The sequence below is a fragment of the Bos indicus genome, chromosome 9 (assembly GCF_029378745.1).
Source record: "Bos indicus isolate NIAB-ARS_2022 breed Sahiwal x Tharparkar chromosome 9, NIAB-ARS_B.indTharparkar_mat_pri_1.0, whole genome shotgun sequence".
NCBI lineage: Eukaryota > Metazoa > Chordata > Mammalia > Artiodactyla > Bovidae > Bos > Bos indicus.
This window is the reverse complement of record NC_091768.1, coordinates 44,813,403-44,819,901: the sequence shown is the minus strand read 5'-3', so window position 1 is coordinate 44,819,901 and position 6,499 is coordinate 44,813,403. Positions and strand designations below refer to the sequence as shown.

The following is a 6,499-nucleotide window of genomic DNA, read 5'->3' as shown; positions in this document are numbered from 1 at the left end:
AGAAAAAAAAATGCCATCCCTGGAATAGTAAGTTGTAAGCAAATATTAAAATGACCAACTGGATTTGGAAAAAATAAAATATAACTTACAGAAATTAAAAATGATTTGGTGAAATTAAAAAGACATATACTAAATATCGAATTAGAGAGTTAATGAACTGAAAGGTAGTTCTGAAGAAATGACACTGAATGCAACACAGAGAGACAAAGAGGTAGAAAATATGAAAGAAAAGGACAAATATTAAATATAGAGAAAGAAGAAAAGCCATTTGATCTTTATGTGTTAAGAGAACAAAATTCCATACTCATTCATGAAAAAAGATCAAGGAAAAGTAGGCATAGAAGAGAATGGCCATAAGCAGATTTCAGTAACTATAAAAAATAAAAAGAAACCCAAAACCCCAACCCCCCAAGCTGCTGCTGCTGCTGCTGCTGCTAAGTCACTTCAGTCGTGTCCGACTCTTTGCGAGCCCATGGACTACAGCCTACCAGGCTTCTCGGTCCCTGGGATTTTCCAGGCAAGAGTGCTGGAGTGGGGTGCCATTGCCTTCTCTAACCCCCTAAGCTACAATCATTTAAAATATGGAAGCGTTAGAATCATTCCCTGTATAATCTCAAAACAAGGGTAAACATGTTACAATCACCACTTCTATCCTGCATTGCACTAGGGAATTAGAGAAGAGAAAACACAACTGTCCTTTTTACACGATATAATTGTTTACTTCCTTTTTACATGATATAATTGCTTCTTAGACAACAAAAATTCTGCCAAGAAATTATTTAAAATAATAAGAGAGTTGCTCACTGTGGCTGGATATATGACCCATGTGCCAGAGTCAACTGTGTTTCTAGATACGTGAACAAACAAATGGAAAAATTAGTTTTAAAAAGACTCACGCTAGGGCATTTCCCTGGTGGTCCAGTGGTTGGGAATCTGCCTTGCAATGCAGGGGATACGGGTTTGATCCCTGGTGAAGGAATTGACATCCACATGCTGCACAGCTACTGGTCCCTTGCACTGCAATTAAGACACAACACAGCCAAATAAATAATTTTCTTTTTCTTTTTTTTTTAAAAAAGCAAGACTCACACTAGCAACAGAAAGTATAAAGTAGCTGGGAATAAATCTGAAAAGAGATGTGTAAGTTTGGACCATAGAAAATTAGAATACTTTCTTTAGGAAAGACAGGAGAGAAAACCTAAATAAATGGAGAAATATCTCATGTTCATGGCTTGCTACATTTAATACTGAAAAGATGTCAACTTTCTTCATGTTGATTTGTAGATACAATGCAACTGTAGTTAAAATCTCAATACTTATTTATATCTTGGTGGAACCTGACAAGCTGGTTTTATAGTGTAAAGAGAAGAGTGAAAAAGGTAAGAAATGTCAAAACACTTCTGAGGAAGTAAGGAGAGCTTTTCCTATGAAAACTAATATAAAGCTATAGTAAGTGAGATGGTCAATACCAAAATCAGATTGATTATATTCTTTGCAACTGAAGATGGAGAAACTCTATACAGTCACCAAAAACAGGACCAGGATCTGACTGTGGCTCAGATCATGACTTTCTCATTGGCAAATTCAGACTTAAATTGAAGAAAGTAGTGAAAACCACTAGGCCATTCAGGTATGACCTAAATCAAATCCCTTACAATTATACAGTGGAGGTGAGAAATAGATTTAAGGGATTAGATCAGATAGACAGAGTGCTTGAAGATCTGTGGACAGAGGTTTGTAACACTGTACAGAAGGCAGTGATCAAAACCATCCCCAAGAAAAAGAAAGGCAAAAAGGCAAAATGGTTGTCTGAGGAGGGCTTCAAATAGCTAAGAAAAGAAGAGAAGACAGATATATCCATCTTTGGAATGCAGAGTTCTAAAGAATAGCAAGGAGAGATAAGAAAGCCTTCCTAAGTGAACAATGCAAAGAAATAGAGGAAAGCAATAGAATTGGGAAAAATTAGAGATCTCTTCAAGAAAATTAGAGATTCCAAGGGAACATTTCATGCAAAGATGTGCAAAATAAAGGACAGAAATGGTATGGACTTAATAGAAGCAGAAGATATTAAGAAGAGGTTGCAAGAATACACAGAAGAACTATACAATAAAGGTCTTAATGACCTGGATAACCATGATGGTGTGGTCACTCACCTAGAGCCAGACATCCTGGAGTGTGAAGTTAAGTGGGTCTTAGGAAGCATCACTATGAACAAAGCTGGTGGAGGTGATGGCATTTCAGCTGAGTTATTTCAAGTCTTTAAAGAGGATGCTGTTCAAGTGCTGCACTCAGTATGCCAGCAAATTTGGAAAACTCAGCAGTGGCCACAGGACTGGAAAAGGTCAGTTTTCATTCCAATCCCAAAGAAGGGCAGTGCCAAAGAATGTTCAAACTACTGCACAATTGCTTTCATCTTATAGGCTAGCAAAGAAATGATCAAAATTCTCCAAGCTAGGCTTCAACAGTACATGAACCAATAACTTCTAAATGTTCAATCTGGATTTGGAAAATACAGAGGACAAAGAGATCAAATTGCCAACATCCATGGATCGTCAAAAAAGCACGAGAATTCCAGAAAACCATTTACTTCTGCTTCGTTGACTATGCTAAAGTCTTTGTGTGAATAACAACAAACTGGAAAATTCTTAGAGATGGCAATACCAGACCATCTTACCTGACTCCTAAGAAATCTGTATGCAGGCCAAGAAGCAACAGTTAGAACTGGACATGGAACAACAGACTGGTTCCAAATTGGGAAAGGAGTACATCAAGGATGTACATTGTCACCCTGCTTATTTAACTTATATGCAGAGTACATCATGTGAAATGCTGGGCTGGATGAAACACAAGCTGGAATCAAGATTGCTGGGAGAAATATCAATAACCTAAGATATGCAGATGACACCACCCTTATGGCAAAAAGTGAAGAGGAACTAAAGAGACTCTCGAAAGTGAAAGAGGAAAGTGAAAAGGCTGGGTTAAAACTCAACATTCAAAAAACTAAGACCGTGGCATCTGGTCCCAATCACTTCATGGCAAATGGATGGGGAGAAAATGCAAACAGTGACAGATTTTATTTTTCTTGGGCTCCAAAATCACTGCAGATGGTGACTGCAGACATGAAATTAAAAGACACTTGCTCTTTGGAAGAAAAGCTATGACAAACCTAGACAGCATGTTGAAAAGCAGAGACATCACTTTGCCAGCAAAGGTCCACGTACTCAAAGCTATGATTTTTCCAGTAGTCATATATGGATGTAAGAGTTGGACCATAAAGAAGGCTGAGCACTGAAGAATTGATGCTTTTGAACTGTAGTCTTAAGAATCCCTTGGACTGAAAGGAGATCAAACCAGTCCATCCTAAGGAAATCAATCCTGAATATTCATTGCCAACACTGATGCTGAAGCTGAAGCTCCAATACTTTGACCACCTGATGCAAAGAGCCGATTCATTAGAAAACACCCTGATGCTGGGAAAGACTGAAGGCAGGTGGAAAAGAGGGCAGCAGAGGATGGGATGGTTGGATGGCATCACCACTCAATGACCATGAGTTTGAGCAAGCTCTGGGAGATGATGAAGGACAGGAAAGCCTGGCATGCTGCAGTCTATGGGCTCGCAAAGAGTTGAACATGACTGAGTAATTGAACAGCAACAAAGTGAGATGGTATGGTATATGAACAGGGATAGAAAAATGGAATAGAGTAGAATAGCCAGAAATAATTGCACAAATACTGGGAACTGTGATATGTTCACTTCAGTTCAGTAGCTTAGTCGTGTCCAGCTCTTTGTGACCCCATGAATCACAGCACGCCAGGCCTCCCTGTCCATCACCAACTCCTGGAGTCTGCCCAAACTCATGTCCATCAAGTCAGTGATGCCATCCAGCCATCTCATCCTCTGTCGTCCCTTTCTCCTCCTGCCCCCAATGCCTCCCAGCATCAGGGTCTTTTCCAATGGGTCAACTGTTCGCATGAGGTGGCCAAAGTATTGGAGTTTCAGCTTTAGCATCAGTCCTTCCAATGAACACTCAGGAACACTTTCCCATTCTGTTGTTTTCCTCTATTTCTTTGCATTGATTGCTGTGGAAGGCTTTCTTATCTCTCTTAGCTATTCTTTGGAACTCTGCATTCAGATACTTATATCTTTCCTTTTCTCCTTTTCTTTTCACTTCTCTTTTTTCCATAGCTATTTGTAAGGCCTCCTCAGTCAGCCATTTTGCTTTTTTGTATTTCTTTTCCATGTGGATGGTCTTGATCCCTGTCTCCTTTACAATGTCATGAACCTCCGTCCATAGTTCATCAGGCACTCTGTCTATCAGATCTAGTCCCTTAAATCTATTTCTCACTCCCACTGTATAATCAGAAGGATTCGTTTTAGGTCATAACTGAATGGTCTAGTGGTTTTCCCTACTCTCTTCAATTTAAGTCTGAATTTGGCAAAAAGGAGATCAGGATCTGAGCCACAATCAGCTCCCGGTCTTGTTTTTCCTGACTGTATAGAGCTTCTCCATCTTTGGCTGCAAAGAATATAATCAATCTGATTTCGGTGTTGACCATCTGGTGATGTCCATGTGTAGAGTCTTCTCTTATGTTGTTGGAAGACAGTGTTTGCTATGACCAGTACATTCTCTTGGCAAAACTCTATTAGCCTTTGCCCTGCTTCATTCTGTACTCCAAGGCCAAATTTGCCTGTTACTCCCAGTGTTTCTTGACTTCCTACTTTTGCATTCCAGTCCCCTATAATGAAAAGGACATCTTTTTTGGGTGTTAGTTGACAAATACAGGGAACTGTGATATGTTAGAAATAGAGGAAAACAACAGAATGGTAAAGACTAGAGATCTCTTCAAGAAAATTAGAGATACCAAGGGAACATTTCATGCAAAGATGGGCTCGATAAAGGACAGAAATGGTATGGACCTAACAGAAGCAGTAGATATTAAGAAGAGGTCGCAAGAATACACAGAAGAACTGTACAAAAAAGATCTTCACGACCCAGATAATCACAATGGTGTGATCACTCACCTAGAGCCAGACATCCTGGAATGTGAAGTCAAGTGGGCCTTAGAAAGCATCACTACGAACAAAGCTAGTGGAGGTGATGGAATTCCAGTTGAGCTATTTCAAATCCTGAAAGATGATGCTGTGAAAGTGCTGCACTCAATATGCCAGCAAATTTGGAAAACTCAGCAGTGGCCACAGGACTGGAAAAGGTCAATTTTCATTCCAATCCCAAAGAAAGGCAATGCCAAAGAATGCTCAAACTACCGCACAATTGCACTCATCTCACACGCCAGTAAAGTAATGCTCAAAATTCTCCAAGCCAGGCTTCAGCAGTACGTGAACCGTGAACTTCCAGATGTTCAAGCTGGATTTAGAAAAGGCACAGGAACCAGAGATCAAATTGCCAACATCTGCTGGATCATGGAAAAAGCAAGAGAGTTCCAGAAAAACATCTATTTCTGCTTTATTGACTATGCCAAAGCCTTTGACTGTGTGGATCACAATAAATTGTGGAAAATTATGAAAGAGATGGGAATACCAGACCACCTGACCTGCCTCTTCAGAAACCTGTATGTAGGTCAGGAAGCAACAGTTAGAACTGGACATGGAACAACAGACTGGTTCCAAATAGGAAAAGGAGTACGTCGAGGCTGTATATTGTCACCCTGCTTATTTAAGTTATATGCAGAATACATCATGAGAAACGCTGGGCTGGAAGAAGCACAAGCTGGAATCAAGATTGCCGGGAGAAATATCAATAACCTCAGATATGCAGATGACACCACCGTTATGGCAGAACTTCCCTTATGGGAAGAGGAACTCAAAAGCCTCTTGATGAGAGTGAAAGAGGAGAGTGAAAAAGTTGGCTTAAAGCTCAACATTCAGAAAACGAAGATCATGGCATCTGGTTCTATCACTTCATGGGAAATAGGTGGGGAAAGAGTGGAAACAGTGTCAGACTTTATTTTTTTGGGCTCCAAAATCACCGCAGATGGTGACTTCAGCCATGAAATTAAAAGACGCTTACTCCTTGGAAGGAAAGTTATGACCAACCTAGATAGCATATTCAAAAGCAGAGACATTACTTTGCCAACAGAGGTCCATCTAGTCAAGGCTATGGTTTTTCCAATGGTCATGTATGGATGTGAGAGTTGGACTGTGAAGAAAGCTGAGTACCGAAGAATTGATGCTTTTGAACTGTGGTGTTGGAGAAGATTCTTGAGAGTCCCTTGGACTGCAAGGAGATCAGCCCTGGGATTTCTTTGGAAGGACTGATGCTAAAGCTGAAACTCCAATACTTTGGCCACCTTATGCGAAGAGTTGACTCATTGGAAAATACTGTGATGCTGGGAGGGATTGGGGGGGCAGGAGGAGAAGGGGATGACAGAGGATGAGATGGCTGGATGGCATTACTGACTCGATGGACGTGAGTCTGAGTGAACTCCGGGAGTTGGTGATGGACAGGGAGGCCTGGCGTGCTGCGATTCAGGGGGTTGC

General features: G+C 40.6%; 1 long non-coding RNA gene across 1 annotated transcript in view; it reads right to left on the bottom strand.

Moving 5' to 3' along the window:
• Nucleotides 1-866: 866 nt before the first annotated feature.
• LOC139184820 (uncharacterized) overlaps nucleotides 867-6,499 on the bottom strand; it is a 69,046-nt gene continuing 63,413 nt past the window's right edge. The window contains exon 3 of the long non-coding RNA XR_011568335.1: nucleotides 867-1,017. This is a non-coding gene — a long non-coding RNA (uncharacterized lncRNA). The remainder of the gene's footprint in view (nucleotides 1,018-6,499) is intronic.